This window comes from Poromitra crassiceps (genome assembly GCF_964638095.1).
Source record: "Poromitra crassiceps genome assembly, chromosome: 4".
Taxonomy (NCBI): Eukaryota; Metazoa; Chordata; class Actinopteri; order Beryciformes; family Melamphaidae; genus Poromitra; species Poromitra crassiceps.
In genome coordinates, this window is record NC_139626.1 from 32,391,398 (window position 1) to 32,408,897 (window position 17,500).

Here is a 17,500-nt window from a genome sequence, read left to right on the forward strand (position 1 = left end):
TCTCCCTCCCTCCCTCCTCTTCCCCTCTCTCTCTCCCTCCCTCCTCTCTCCCTCCCTCATCTTCCTCTCTCTCTCTCTCTCTATCTCCTTTGTCTGTCTTCAGTCTCTCCCTGTCCTTAATCTATCTCGGACCTTGATCACAAAAAAGGGCAATGTAAGAGAAAAGGGAAAGCCATAGGAGACGCACACACACAACACATGCATGTAAAGTGGGGGTGTGTCATATTATGATCACATCGTTATGGATATATCGTTACATTTCATATTCATATTGTCAAAGATTCATATTGTGATATCGCGATAATGGCAATAATGTAGGCAGTGTAACATAGGGTTGTCAAGAGTATCGATAGTATGGAAAAGTATCAATACTGAACATTTTAAATGGATGCAATACTCTTTTGCAACAGGTATCGATAGTATCGATAAGTATCAATACTATACATTTTTAAATGGATACGATACTCATTTGCAACAGTTTCAATACCAGCAGTGCTTTCTTTAAAGGGGCCATATTATGCATTTCTTAATTTTGTATCATATATATGTTGTTACAATCTTGGATGGTCATACTGTATTATAAACATGGGCTAAGCTTCAAATAAATAGGTGAAAGTGTTTGAATGTTAGCCCCATGAACCCCCCCTCCCCCCATGAAGTCTCGTAGTCGACGAGATGGTACAGGATTTGTGCGAGAGCCATATAGTCCTAGGTGACGTCAGCTAGGACTTGCTTGTTACCCTGGTGATGCCAAGCATAGCCCCGCGCGCCCTAGCCTTCACCCGTCCGTCCGCCCCTCCCTTCCCTGTTCTGACATGCCAGTACACTGCCGACAGTAACCCTGCTAGTTTCCACTCGTCTCGGCCGTATCTGCCTTTCACTTTATTTGTGTTTATCTGAGTATCTAGTAGTTCCTGATAGAAGTCCTGGTTAAAAGCTGTAGCTGTAAGCAGTGTCCAGTCGTTTAAAGTCAGTGAGCTTCCTTGTTGCCTTGCCAACCTAACCCCTCTCTCCAACTTGGCTGTCTGGGACTTGCCTAACTAACACAACAGTAGTCTCATGGAATAACGGATTCCAGACCGCAAAAACAAGGAGACGACTTGGAAGTGAGCCAGGATGTAGGACTGAAGTGGTAAGTTCTGAAAATATGTGTCTCATTCCAGCATCGGTTGTACCAATGTGGTGCTAGGAAGCGCTAACGTTACTTACCGGCTAAGTAACGTTAGCACTTGTTATATGTTAGCCTAGCAGCACAGCTGCCTTTCATAGACATATGAACAACCGATATCGCGTTAATAGCTGGAATGACGAAGGCACACATTTTCAGAACTTGTAACGTTAGTCCAACTTGCTGACTTCTCCAAGTCCTGATTTTTGTTTGGTCCGTGTAGCCTTTGCTAGGAGAGGCCCAGCTATAGTCACAAGCATTTGGGAAGTGAGCTAACTAGCTACGTTAGCTGTTGTTGCGGCTTGAATGATGTGCAGACAGCCCGCAAACAGAACCAGCTGAGCGAGGCGGCGTGCAGCGTGTCGGTGGGCCGGGTGGAGCTAACCTCTCCCAGCCCCCACGCCTAAACCTAACCTCCTCCAGACCCTAACCTTAAACCTACCTCTCCCACCACCACGCCTAACCCTAACGTCGGCATTGCAGGTGGACCCCGGGGCGTAACGTTACGGCGGCCGCGGTAAACAATGCCCTGCTCGGCTACCCGCCGAAGGAAATGTCCCGGCGCAGCCCGGGCCTAGCGGAGCTGTTGATAGCTAGGGGGATGTTGATATATCAATTGATAGCTTGCTTGTTACGTCCAATTTACGTTTTTTATCGATGGTCAAATTCGTTTTGACAATCCGTTGCTCGTTGATATAATTGTTTTACAACTACCAAATTTAGTAGCGAAAGCAGAGATCGCCTGTCTGTTTCTGTTATGCATGACTATCTATCTATCTATCTATCTATATCTATCTATCTATCTATCTATCTATCTATCTATCTATCTAGATAGATATATAGATATATAGATAGATAGATAGATAGATAGATAGATAGATAGATAGATAGATAGATAGATAGATAGACAGACATTGTAGCTTTCCCTGCCGCAGCAAAACGCAGAAGAAGACTAAAATTCCCTGCCACAGCAAAACGCAGAAGAAGACTAAAACAGAGCGTTTCAGACAGAGGGTGAACTGAAGGGGGTCGTGAGAGCCAGTACAAGATAAACAATGAGTTTTTTTTAACTATGAATGATGCAATAAGCTACTCTAGTGGAGGCCAACAATAAAAAATAATAATACATTATATTAGCAAAATATGGGCCCTTTAAGTGAAAAATCACTGATTTCTCCCTCCCTATCATTGGTGGATAGTGTTGCTTCAACAAGCTAAATGTGTTCTGATAGGCTGATGGCTAGAGCAGGGCTAATCTGCTGTCTAAGTTCAAAGTTTGATCAGAACTAGATTATGGAGAAGTGTGCGTCTGTCCGTCCATCTGCCTAACTTTATTTTTATGCTTGATGTGTCGTCATCCCCCCCTTCCCGTGGTATCGAAAATGGTATCGAGTATGGATATTTTCCTGGGTATCGGTATCGAAGTAGAAATTCTAGTATCGTGACATCCCTAGTGTAACAGTGTGAGGTATGCACAGCAACACAGTAGTGTGGAAGTGGTTTGGTTACAAAAGAGCATGTACAACAAACCATGGCCATATTTGAAGGCATATATGAATATATTTTGAAGGCAAACTGTTACGTTTATGCTGACATAAAGTTACACCACAAGTTACACTGTCACCTGTGGTAACATGAGGTTTGCTGTGAGCGTTACGTTAACATTATCCACACCTCTCTCATTGGCTTTCCCTTCACGTCTGCAGACATTACAGCCGTGTATAACGCAGGCCACCATCGCTATTTTGTAATAGATCACAACGCAACAGAAATGGTAGTTAACACTAATGCCTGATAGCTTCCTATTGGCACTGCTGTAACCTAGCTGTCACTCATTTAGTTGACAGCAAGTTGATAGCTACAGCGCTATGGCCACAGTGACAGTGATGCCACTGATGATGATGATACTGTCTATTGTTTTTAAGCTCAGTAAACACAGATAATATATAAGTCGGAATACCAGCCAGGGTTAGCTCTAGCCAGGCTAGCCACTGTTAGCAATAACAGTTGATAACGACGCACACAGTATTTGGCGCATACAAACACCGTAGAAACATGCCAAAAGATAGAAGTTAGACAGTGTGTACAACTGATTAAATGAGACACAAATAAGAGTCGCCTCAAAAAGCACAAGTCACTGGTCTGGACTCCTGGTTTGGGACGGGTTTCGAATCCCCCTGTACCGCCATTACTTATTTATGTGGCAAGTAGCCTACAGCTCCAAATCCCATATATGCTTTTCTCTCAACAGTGCACTCTCATAACACTGGCTGGCCTTTCAGCATTTTAAATAGGGAAACATTTACATTTAATAGCACGCATTGAATGTCGACTAAGACTTTTCTCTTTTTGCAAAGTGCTTGCTCATGTGGAGAGAGGAGACAGAGACACGCCGTGACACACACACACACACACACACACACACACACACACACACACACACACACACACACCAGGAGACAGACAGACACACAGGTGAGTGAGTTTCTGAGTGAACAGGCACTGCACTAGTCTATCTATCTAATGAAGGCAGAAGTGTCTGTCTGTCTGTCCTCCACATACCTCGAGAACAGTTCACCCGATGGACTTCAAACTCGGGGAGTGCGCTTAGGGGGGACCCGACGGAGTGCAGTGCTGAATTCCGTGCAATTCGGACATGGGCATGGTCATAGCGCCACCTACTGGCAACACAAAAAGTGATTTCTCAGGGAGAATCGTTTGTTAAGAGCGGGAGAGCATAATGTGGGATGGGGTGGAGGGAGGGAGAGGAACGGGCACTGCAGTAGTGTTATCTAACCATCAGTCCCTCCAAGCGTTGTACATTAAAAAATGTTTACGTGCAAAATGGCCCAAGATGTCAAAATGATATCGCAAGAACTCCTCAGGGCGATCCTGAGATATTCCCATCAAATCCCCTCCCAAATTGGACATTTTACACAGCCGCCATTGGCTAGGCTACATTCCCCCTTAAAGTGGTCATTCAGTGGCACACGCACTCTGCCTCCACTCCACTGCCACTTGGAAAGGAGGGACAATCACTAGGAAGCAGATGGTCGCACAGGAATTGTCCCAGTGACGCAGTCCAATGTCATTTTCCAAGGGAATGAGCAGGGTTCCAGATCCACTGTGAAGTGCCACAGGGCACCGACATGTGGCCAACCATGCAGACACACTCAACACACGAGCCCGTTAACCAGATGTGTTGTGCCACAGCATGGGTAGGGTACCATCAGATGTGTTGTGCCACAGCACGGGTAGGGTACCATCAGATGTGTTGTGGCACAGCATGGGTAGGGTACCATCAGATGTGTTGTGGCACAGCACGGGTAGGGTACCATCAGATGTGTTGTGCCACAGCATGGGTAGGGTACCATCAGATGTGTTGTGGCACAGCACGGGTAGGGTACCATCAGATGTGTTGTGCCACAGCACGGGTAGGGTACCATCAGATGTGTTGTGGCACAGCATGGGTAGGGTACCATCAGATGTGTTGTGCCACAGCACGGGTAGGGTACCATCAGATGTGTTGTGGCACAGCACGGGTAGGGTACCATCAGATGTGTTGTGGCACAGCATGGGTAGGGTACCATCAGATGTGTTGTGGCACAGCACGGGTAGGGTACCATCAGATGTGTTGTGCCACAGCATGGGTAGGGTACCATCAGATGTGTTGTGCCACAGCACGGGTAGGGTACCATCAGATGTGTTGTGGCACAGCACGGGTAGGGTACCATCAGCAGGTTAGTCTGGCCTTATTTGAGTGGGTTGTGAAGACTATTCAACACAAAACAAATCTATTAAAAAAAAGCAATCATGTCATACATTTGGCATGGGAATTGGCTACAGTTTAGGTTTGGAATGCTCACGAATAAAGTATTATTATTATTATTATTATTATTATTATTATTATTATTATTATTATTATTATAATACAACTTCACCTGTCAGCTGCTGTCAAACACTTTTTCAGTGGTTTTGAGACTTGCATTCTGACTGCATGTAGTGAATGTGGTCTACCAAGGTTAGAGTGGAGGTGTGTCAAACCAAATGATTGATGCATGCTGTCACTGTGAACGCGTAGCAGAATGCTTTTATGGGCAGCAACACATACAGAGAGAGTAGAGGCTAATGTGTCAGGTGAGCGCAGTGAGAATGATCGATGTGCGCCCAGGTGTTTGAGCGCGTAGTACAGTATAGCATGCGTATAGTGCGTAAAGGTGCTCCTGCTCGTTGTTTAGTTGCAGTCTGGCCTGAATTGCTTATGAATAATTGAGTAGCTTGCAGTTCTGATGCAGTGCAAAGGACAGTGTAAGGAATTGTGTAGAGGGATTGTGCGCCCATTAAAAAAAGGTTTTACCTGACTGTGCAGGTAAATGTGTGTATGCTACTTGTTTTCCTATGCAGGGGATTCCCCTAGCACCAGCTGCGAGGTACAGTATATATAGCAGGGGTGGCCAAACTATGGCCCGCGGGCCAACTGCGGACCGCTGCCCGTTTCTAAATGGCCCGCCATGAATTTAGCACAAAAAATATATATATTTAAATATATATATTATTATTTTTTTCAAAATATATCGGCGCTACACCCAGCATTAAGCATTACAACCACGCCTTTTAAGCGTAAAATGCACTCAATCTGCTCATTGGGTAAGTGGAGTAAACGAATCACATGCTTCACTTTTCAGCTCCAATTCCACGGAGCGATCCAGTCCGGCTTCAGAAAAGCCGAGGGCTCTGATCCCCCCCCCCCCCTTTTATCCCCTCTGTCTGTCTGGCTATTATTCCATATTATTCTCAAACCAATCAAACTGCAGTTTAAATACTGCAAGCATGTAAATACGCTACACTATAGCAAGATCAAAGTGAAAAGAATGTTCTAAACGCATCAGCTAGAAAAATATAGCCTATCCCTATATGATGAGATTAATTGGATTGGTGAAAGTTTGTCCAGAATGATATTGTTTTCTCTCCCCTGCTGCACAGGTAGGATGATGCACATAAATATAGCCTACATTATGTAAAGTCATTGCAGAAATGTGTTTTTATTGTAAAATTAAATGTGAAGTAGGGCCAAGTTATTGGAGCAGACATCACAGTATAGCATATGACAGTAGAAGCGTGTTACGCTGTCACTTATCTAAATCACGTTAAATCGACGAGGGCCCAGGATGACATATATGTTTCACATAGGGTTGTGTTTGGATTTCGAATTTTATTTTGTCCAATATTGAAATGTTCTACAATAGCATGTTGTGGGAACATGACACATTATTTAGATCTATTTCGATGTACCTTTCTATCTATTTAGGCTACTTTCGATGCGATTTATTATCGAAATGGATTAGCCCAATGCATGCTGGGAGATTTCACATGTCTGGCTGTTGCAGGGATGCCGCAGTGAATGTTTGCCCAGAATGATCTCGTTCCTTCACTGCACAGGTAGGATGATGCAATAGCCTCTGAATGTCACGGGTAAACTGTCATGTTAGAAAAAACTGTCATGTTGTTAAAATATGTACGGTAGAACAACTTATTTTTTCTGAGAGAGAGAGAACCGGCAAACTTTTTTTCAAGCAGTCCGTATTGTGCCTGTCATATTGCAGGAGCCAGTTAGATGGGCGGTCTCAGGGTGGGTGGGCCTGATTGGTGAAGGGTGAATCCACCACTCGCCAATCAGTGGCCAAGTGAACGGGTCACTTCCGAGACCAGTTTGGTGTCCCAGACCCAGAGAGAGATCTGCAGCATGCAGTAACGTAGTGTACCAGCGTAAGAACTCTCATGGGTCTGGCGTTGAGACTACTATGTACACACTGCCAGGATTTGGTAGTGACAAACCGAATTAGGTGAATGTGCATAAATGTATGTATGGTACATGGGAGTAACTCCACGCCTACATCCTTCTTGTGATGGTTGTAAACCATGTAACCAAAGGAAAAAGTATATAAGCCAAGAGAGGAAGCTCTGGTGCTTTTTTGACAACGTTGCTGCCGTCATTTTGGCCTGAAAATGCCTCCTTGGCACCGATGGGAAACAGAACCACGGCACACCGTGACCGGGAAGAACACAGGCCATTTAGTTTGTACAGCACTTTGTAGGCGGGATGTTTTACTGGTGTCATGATGATAGTCTCCTTCAGGCCAAAATAGCGGATTTGCTGTGTGCACCATGATGTTTGATGTTGCAATGGAACATCTTATTAGGCTTCAGTTCTTAGCAATGTGTTTTAATAAGGATTTAGAAAAAAAACTTTTACTTCAGTTCAGATCCATATGGTGGCACTGGCTACCATTGCCTGTATTTTTTTGGTTTACTTGACACCAATAACGACCAGTATCCAAAATAAGGTCTTAATAGAGTACCGCAGGAATGAGTCCGAAATTAGCAAATCGCTGCCATGCTGGTTCGTAAGGGGATGTTAGTATGGGGATTTCGGTTAAATGAAATAAGGTCTGTGGTTAACAAAAGTTTATGAAACAGCGAGGTTTGTGTTCAGCAAGATAATCTTCACAAACGAAGACCACTTTTATGACTTGTGAAGCATAATTTTTTTTAAACACGATTTTCAGAAAACACTTCAAAAGTCAGCGGTGAACAGGGGGCACGGTGGCGCAGTGGTAGCGTTGTCGCCTCACAGCAAGAAGGTCCTGCGTTCGATTCCCACCTGGGACGCTGTGGGCGCTGAGGGTGTGTCCCCAGTGTCTACTCCGCAGGTGGGCTCGTCAAAAGGGCCTTTCTGTGTGGAGGTTGCATGTTCTCCCCGTGCTCCCCTGGGGGTTTCCCCCAGATAGGAACCCCCTGCTAAAGGAAAAAAGTCAGCGGTGGACACTGAATATCTCATCCCAGATGATCAACCTGCTTGTCAAAGGTCGGGATGGGGATTTTTAATCTTGAATGAATGAGCTGTCCTACCTTAAGGTTCTGAGCAGTCAAGCCTGTGCTGTCAACACAACACACAACATCCACCATCTCATCATAGACAATGTGACATCATCGTGTCATAAATCTTACATAATAGGGTGGATTCCGACCCACATGAGCACAATCAACATCCACTATCCTATCACATCATAGACATCACTGAAGATGTCACTGATGATGTTGCAATGTCTATGACATCACTGAGGATGTCACAATGTCTATGATGTGATAGGGTAGTGGATGTTGATTGTGTTCGTGTGGGTTTCTAGATTTAGATCTAGATCTAGATTTAGATCTAGATGACATCACTGATGATGATGTCACTGATGATGTCCCAATATTAGTGGGAAGCAGGGAAGGGATGGTGATGATGTCACAATGGCTCTGTGTTTAATTTTTTTTGCAACAGATTCATTCCAGACCCCTGACATGTGTTTTGGCAAATCAGAAACAGACAGACAGCTCTACCAATTACAGTGCAACAGTGACATCATCAGCGGGAAGGGATGCGGATGATGTCACAATGGCTCTCTGAGTGTGAAGACCTATAAACGTCAAATATCGCTGTCGTGTAGACGGAAGATGGCTGAGTGAGTATTTGGAGTGATGGGGGGGGGGAAGCAATTTTTGTAACATAATCACACAACATGCTAATTGCTCCTGCCTGGAATCTAATAATGCAGTTAATGAAGTCCAAAAGCAACTTTGACAAGAATGTCTTTTTTCCCGTTTCGACTTCTTCTTATGTGTGTCTCAGGTCCTCAACACAATGTCACCTCTTTGCTACCAGTAGACTATCAGCAGAACACAGCGCTCACATTACCAGGCAGGATGGAAAACAGAGGGACACGGATATCTGAGGATATGAACACAACACGAGAAGGTCCCGGGATACAAAACCTCGTCAGGGAAAACTGAAGGAGAGGAAAGTTCACTCGTTCACTCGTCACAAACAGTTCAACTTCATCAACTTCTTTAGCACTTCTTTTTTGGGGGGGGGCATTTTGCCCTTATTAGATAGGACAGTAGGCAGACAGGAAGGGTGGGGAGAGAGAGCGGATGACATGCGGCAAGGCACCACGGGTCCGATTCGAACCCCGGGTCGGCCGCGCGAAGGACTAAGCCTTTGCGGTACGCGCTCTACCAAGTGAGCCACCGTCCGGGACGCTCCAAACTTGTTTAGCACTGATCACGCTCCATCACGCTCTCAAGGGTGGTACGGTGGGTTTGAACAAGCGGGCTACTGGACCACCCAGACAAGAACACAGCAAAACTGCGGTAGCTATTTCCAGACCCGTGCTCACTAAAAGTCAAGCGTATGCGCTGAATGGTCATACGTAGACAATCTCTTCCTCTCACCAGCAATGCAGCAATAGATTTGTCACCAGAGAATGAAATGAAGGCCTCCTTCCCTCTAGTCTCTTTGCTATTTTCACATGCGACCCACAGGGAGAACAAGAATGGAAGTGGGAAATAGGCCTTGGAATGGAGTGAGAAATAGACTCGAGAGAACACCAGTCACCAATAGACCCTTTTCACGGGGGACATTTTGTGTCGAAGAGGCAGGGTAAACACAGGTGCAAGCAAAACACTAATGAGGGGTTTCCAAATTCCAATCAGAGAAGTTTGAAACCCTGATTAGGGTTTTGCTTGCACCTGTGTTTACCCTGCCTTTTCGACACAAAATGGCCCCCGTGAGAAGGGTTGATTGACTTCAGTTCTACTCATAGACTGTATAGGTTCTACTACTGTACCGAGGTCAGTGGTGACTGGTTCTCTTCTGACATGTGCTGGCGACGGCCCTGTGTGATGTGTGTTATTATGGACAAACTTCACCTACAGTTTCAACTGGCATGAGGGTGATTAAATGATGACAGGGTTTTCATTCGGGGTGAACTATTCCTTTAAAGTGGCTGGAGATCATCTCTGTGTGAGCCGCACTAACCTTGCGAGGTCACGATCACGCGACAAATCCATCTTGCCGCGCTCCAAGCCGTTGATTGGTTTAACTCCGTCTCGGCAAGTTGGGCCGGACCAATCAGCAGCCAGAGGCGGCTACTTAAGAAATTTACCACGAGAGGAAGGGGGTTGTGGCCACATTTACCACTGGTACAGGGTTGTGGCACGAGGCGAAGCCGAGTACCATAAACCCTGTACCAGTGGTAAATGTGGCCACAACCCCCTTCCTCGAGTGGTAAATTTATTTTCTACAATAGCTACCACATAATATAAAAAATACACAATTGTAACATTCAATTCATTTATTTACAATCATTACTGGTTTCAGAATACATTTATCCTTCCGCCACATAATATAGATCCATACACAAGATCAATGATTGCACTAAACATTTAGTTGCCTTTGAGCCAAAAAACAACTAACCTATTCCTTAACGGGATTCACAGTTATTGATACATTGCCTGTAAAAGTACAGTTATTTAAACAGTTATCTAAAGCAGCCCGTTTTGGTGGTGGTGTGTTGATATCTGGTGACGGCAGAGTCCCAGGTTCACTCCGTGACAACTCAAGCTCAGCCAGTTCTCTCTCCCCAATTTCACCATGTCGTTCTTTGTTCACTTCACCTTCATCTTCATCTAACCACTGCTCAAAACTCAATCCACCCAGTAAATCAAACGTTACTACGAAATCGGACATTTCCTTTTTAGAGATTTGTAGACTGACAGGCTAACAGTGGGCGGAGTCAGCACAGGTGTTCTTCATTCATCAGGGAGCGGAGTGATACTGCGGTTGGAGCCGAACTGTAGATTGTTGGCCTATTTACCACTGTTGCTAGCCAATCAGAATCCAGTATTCACTCATGCTGTTGTAGAAAGCGGGATTTAGGTGTGACGACGACGACAGCGAGAAGCGAGCCCGCGATCGACGGCGGTGCTAGACAGATGGTTCATCCAATCACCTGCCAGGTATTTTTCAAAAGTGCCTGCCCCTTACTCCAAACAGTTTTCGGAGTTCCAGGTGGTTCTGTGTCACAAACCATCTGGTAGTGTCAGGTTAGAGCTGCACCCCTTTAACATGAGAATGGTGTTGGCTGCGATTTGACAGAGAACAGCATGGAGCACAACGGGGACACGCAACAAATAGCAGAGCAGAGAGGCCAGGGAGAGAGAGGCCAGGGCCTGCTATGATTGGCTGGGACCTGCACACAGGGCCTGCTATGATTGGCTGGGACCTGCACACAGGGCCTGCTATGATTGGCTGGGACCTGCTGCACACACAATCCACAGGCACCTGTGATCAGCACAATTCTCATAAAACCCAGAGCAGATTTGGGAGGCGCATAGGTGGAGAGTTCTGCTTCAAACTGGTGCAAACAAAATCTCACAATGTAATGCAGAATTAGAAGTGACCCAATACTGTAGTCAAACGAAGAGTGTGATATCTGTATCCACCTTATTTTTGGCCGCCATGATGCACCATGGGTGCTGCTTCCTTCTGCTGTCCTCTTCCCCCGTTACGTCTAGCTTGACACAACACAGCCCGTCTAATGTACCCGTCTGTAAACGGTGCAGCTGAGCTGATAAATGCCGACTTGTTCAACGAGCAACAGGTTAGCGGATGTGATAGATAACATCATTAGGCTACATTCCCAAACCGAGTGTTATTTTGTGACGAGAAAACTTTTAACGTCGGAGTTCGACAAGGAAATGTGATGCGAGGACGCACGCGCTGCAGTCATGGGCTGCAGTGCAGAGTAGGTACTATCCAGGCAGCGTCAAGCCAGCGTAAACACAGCTGCTCACGTTCTAGACCGGATATTGCTCCCAGAATTATTTTACAGCGGGAGCCTCACAAAAATAAGGTGGATAAATCAGAAGAGGAGTTTTTTTTAATGAAATTCAAGAGCTTCCCCACGCAGGTATTAAAGAGGATATTTCGCCAATTATCACTTCCTGTTTCAAATGTTTACTTGTGTCGGTCGCTAAATACCATCTTTCCACCCCACACAGCACTCAGCCGCCCTTTTAGTCATAAGGTTTTCTCCTCCCCAAAAAAGGTGATGCAATGTCCCTGACGAAAATGGTAATGTCACCCAAACCCTCCTGCCCCAAGCATTGTTTTTTTTATGAAATCTTTTTTAAGCATCATTTTGTTGTTGTTTTTTGTTGTTGTTTTTTTGTGGCCAAGACATACATAGTCTTGCCTACATTATCTATAGGCTACATCTGTTTCTTCTATTTTCCTTGCAGCACAGTGGTTTTCTACCCAGAGACAAGCTGTTCTGAGGCTGTCCGGTGTGGTAGCAGCTCATATTTGTGTTTATGACAATGGAAGAGAACAGCAAACAATGAACCACAAGACATGACCTTCAGGGAGGGGCCCTGGGACGGGACGGGATGCAGATCAAACACAAAGCACAACGTCAGATCTGGAAAGGAGCTAGGGGGCATCTTCTACATGCTGAGCTTTGTCAGGAGATAAGATGACAAAGACAACCTGACCCCTCATCATGCTGAACTGCAAGTGACCAAGAATAAACCTATGATGTGGGACCAAATGATATGAAGCTATCAAGGAGAATTAATATGGAATCGAAATTGTTCTTCATACAGGTTAGCAGAGTGTGTTGAAAGGGGAAAGCTCTTTTCCTCGCTACCAGAGGGCCAGATTGTGACCGTGCACTTCCACCAGTAGGATACTGTAACCCCATTACTCAATTACCCAATTATAGCTCCTAATTTGATGAAAAGAAGGAAATATACACTGGTAATCAAAGTTTATTATACCAACATTTCTATTTTTCACATTCAAATGCATTTAGTAAGGGTTGGGCTATGCTACCTTATCTGTAAAGGGGAGACTCGTGTCGTGAGGTACCCATAGACCCCATTCTCATTCAGATATTTTGAGGTGAGAGGCCAAGCGACCGCTTTGAAAATGGCCATGTCAGTTTGTATCACTATGAAATCAGGAGATTAATTCGGAGCACAGCAGGAGAAAGGGTTACAAAATAAATGGGGAGTGTTGGCAACCACTGGCAAGTATGTGACATGTTTTCTGTTTTTTGATTGACTTGAGGGCCACACTGAGTGAGGGCTGCCCATCCCTGCTCTATGACCTATTGCTCTATCTATGAGAATGTTAAGTGTATTTATTATTACTGTATGTAAATCTCTTATCAAATCTCAACTTTCTTTATCCAGACTTCTGATGACCCAAACGCCTCCTTAATCAAATGGTTATTCAAAAATGTCAAAATCACCCGCTCCGTGGGCTCCAAAATTGTGACTGACAGAAAGACAGACACCGTCCCGCTGCGCGGCCTTGCCCACAATGTTGGGGCTTTTACACACATGCGTCGCCTTCTGTGAGAGCATCCTTCTGCTCTCAACACGGGGGAACAACCCCATCTTGGGTATAGGCCAAGGTCACCCCGACTTTTGGCTAGTCACAATGTTTCTGGAGACATACTGAGAACATTTAAAACATTAAGCACATTTGATTAATAGGCTCTCCCTAGTGGAATGACCTGATGCTTGGACGGTTATACAACATCTCAATAGGCCTTATACAATATCTCAACCTTGTTTTCCACAAACCGGAGGACAACCAAACAGGGTGGAAACCACCTCCACACCCACAGCAACTCGGCTGCTGTGTGGCCAATGAGACCAGCATCACTGATGATGTCAGATTTATGACATCACTGATGATGTCATCAGTGGGATTTATAACATCACTGATGATGTCACAGTGGGATCAGGGATTTATGACATCACTGACACTGATGATGTCACAGTGGGATTTATGACATCATGGATGATGTCACAGTGGGACAATCACAGTGGGACAGAGAAACAGAGCCCGAGCTCCCATTTAATTTGGGATATAATAATATAGATAGATAGATAGATAGATAGATAGATAGATTGAACAAGCTTTAAATTGGTACTTCAATGTCTTTTCAATTATCATAACATTTCAGTTTCCCATTTGCCCAATGTTCTTGTGATGTTTGTCCATGAGCAGCAAATAGTGTCATTCACTGTAACTCTCTCGCTCAGCGCCATATAGGCAATGTGATAACTGTCAAGTGATAACATCAAATTAGATTTCCTCTGCTTCAGTAAGAAAATACTGACACCAAAACAATAACCACACAGATCATGGATATTGGTAAATCCTTAGTTATACAATTAGGACCATTGCCATTCAGGAAGATGAGAGTTAAAAATAGCAATTGGTCACAAAAACCTAAAACAGAGGTCCAAAACAAAAGCACAAAATATAGACAATAGACCAAATCAATGTGTGAAGCATGTTACAGGCTGACAGGTTTATACGCTCCAAGTCTCCTTTGTTGCTTAATTGCAGTGCAAAACTCAGTGTCATCCGGGCTCGGATCAATAAAGAAATGACATGCATTGTATACGCGTGCATCATAACGTACGGGACATATGCATGCATTCATAAATGGCGTCAATAGGTTAACGGTCAGGTTACTGTACAGCAGCACCGGAACCACGTCTCGCAGGAAGCATTCTCAGGCTTTAAGAGGGTGATAGAGGGGGAGAGACAGAACGGTTTTAAAACAGACAAAAAGAGAGGATAATCAATAAAATATCAATCAATAGTCAGGCGGGAGGGCCAGGCTGGGAAGATTGGATGGCTCAAAGCCTTCATAGCTGATCGAAGATGCTAAAGACAGGGGTCCCCACCCCCATCATCCAATGTCTCTCTCTCTCTCTCTCGCTGGCTGTTGCTGCCTCCCTCTTTATCTCTATACCCCCCTTGCTCTCTCTCTCTCTCTCTCTCTCTCCCCTCTCTCCCCTTCCTTCTCCCTCTCCTACTCTTCCTCCATCCGTTCAGTCTCTCTCTTCCTCTCCGCTATCTCACTCCTTCTCCATCTCCCTGGCTCTGGCTCTGCCTATCCCTCTCACCCCCCCTTTCTCTTTCTCCACTGCTCCCCCTCCTCTCTCTCCCCGTGTCTACTGCAGCAGAAAAGCCAGCACACGCGCGCGCGCGCATGTGTGTGTGCGTGTGTGTACATGTGTGTGTAGCTGCGTGTGATACCACGGTATATCCACGCGATTGCGCGCGAAGGAGGGAAGAAAACGGCTGGCATGTGGAGCGCTAATGTGAATAAGCAGTCTGGTCAAGAACATTGATCGTTGACGCGTTACATCACAGCCGTGCAAAACAAAATCCCTTCAATCATTAGAGTAATAGTCTCTCCTCCTCTGTCTCCCTTTATTACCCCCGTCCTCCTCGTCCCTCTCTGTCTCTCTCTCTCTCATCTGTCTCTCTCCGCAGTCCGCACATAACATATATATACATCTCTCTGGCAAAACACACACGCACACGCACACACACACACACACACACACACACACACACACACACACACACACACACACACACACCAAAGGATACTTTTAGAAAGAGTGAGGGCGGAACAGAAAGGAGTGATCTGGGTCACATGGCTGTTTGACGTATAGCGCTGGCATATGAAACCTACAGAGAGAGAAACGGGGCTGCGTTCGTTCACCCACAAATAGAGCGGGCGCGGTGGCGCGCTGTGAGGAGTCCCACCTACTACCTGCTTTGCGCTCTGCATAACCCCAACATGGAGTCATCGGCACCCTGCTATCTCCGGCCATGAAGCCACTTAGATGCTGTACACCTCACGAGATCTGGGCCACTAATGAGTGTCAGTGTAGATCTGCTGAACTGTACATTACATAATACAGCATGGCCTTTGGTGACAACAAGGCAGTAGGGGCTGGGCGATATGGACCAAAAATCATATTTCTCTATTTTTAGACTGAATGGCGATCGATACACAATAGATATCTCTGTGTTTTCTATGAAGCGGGCTAAATCTTCATAAGTCAAAGCCACATGTGAGATGTCACAAGCGCTTTTTATTCAAACAGGACTGTGAGCAAAATAAAATGCAAAGACAGGGTTTCCTTCCCTGACTATTGGTGCTTTCACAACATATTGACACAATGAGAGTTTTGATCAATAATCATCAGCAATGTGGATATAACACAACAGCTAGAACAGCCTTGTAAGTTCAGAAAATGACATCACTTTTACTCTAATGCAGCCTTTAAAACCAGGAAAATATATCGTGATATTACAATATCCGAAATCTAAGACGATAGTCTCATATCACAATATCAATATAATATCAATATTTTATATTATTAATATGATCAATAAGATGATATTATTAATATTGCCCAGCATGCTACTGTGTGTCACGAGGAGAAGCCAAAGCAGCGTCCAGTGCCAAATCCACTTGGTCCAAGTGTTAACGGTAGCCAGTGGTCGTGCTGTGCGGTGAGTAAACCTGCCTCCCGACACCTTAAGAGACGTTCTAGCGACAGACGCTGGAGCCATATGGCTCTAGCCTCCTCACTAGAACGTCCGCCTCCCATGCCCAAGGTTCGATTCCCAGCTGCGGGGGACTACCCGACGTGAGTTACACAACACAAGCATGTTGTTGATCTGTTTACATGCATTTCAAACTCATCTTTGCCATCCGCCGGGCATACAAATCTATCTATAGTGTGGTTTGAAGTGAACCTGCAAAAGTGTCCAACCTGATGCTGCCTGCCTCCCCTGCAACTATGGGAAATTCTGCACAGAGCCAGTCCATAGTGAACTGTTGGGTTGAGAGATGTGTAGAAAGGGAAGAAAAACTGTGTGTGTGTGTGTGTGCGTGTGTGTGTGTGTGTGTGTGTGTGTGTGTGTGTGTGTGTGTGCGCGTTCGCGCGCGCGCATGCAGAGTGAGAGAGAGAATGTCTTTATCTGTGATGTAACCGAATGTTAATTAAATGCAGAACATATTGCTGACTATGCCAATTGTATTGTGCTTTAAAACGCTTTTGAAAATACACAGCATTTAACGTCTTTACACCATGTGGTGGCATGAATGTCTGGCCACTGCAGGTGTCTGCTGGCTGTCTGGGTTTGTATGTAGACCTACAGTATGTATGCATAGCATTGCATTCACACAAAGTCTGTGGGTGATCACTGATCACACACAAGTGTATTAACATCAGTGTTGAAGGGGATGACAGACAGGGACGATCTAACGACAGCAGTGAATAGTCTCCCCAAAACCAAAAACTTTAAGGTCAATAAAATCAAAGCAGTTATAATTAAGAAGGTGGCGTTGTCTTTACCTTAAAAAAGAGCCACAAGCCTATACTTCAACTGAATGTTTTTTTCATGTAACATGGATCAAAAAGACTGTCTAGGCTACTTGTTACTCATACTACTAATCAATACCATTTATATAGCCTATTATTGCACGATCAGAGAGGGTCATCAAACGTTTGCTGATCAGGAGAAATCGTACACTATTTACATGAAAACAGTGAAATATATACTCCAGTGTACAGTAACGGATGCGTAAACGCAATAAACCCCGTGCGTAAAAG

The 17,500-nt window shown here is 45.0% G+C and overlaps 1 protein-coding gene across 5 annotated transcripts in view; it reads right to left on the minus strand.

Moving 5' to 3' along the window:
• The window catches only part of LOC310776131 (voltage-gated potassium channel KCNC1-like), a gene marked incomplete at both ends in the record, with an annotated part of 59,672 nt that overhangs the window by 40,821 nt on the left and 1,351 nt on the right, over positions 1 to 17,500 (minus strand). The window lies entirely within an intron of this gene.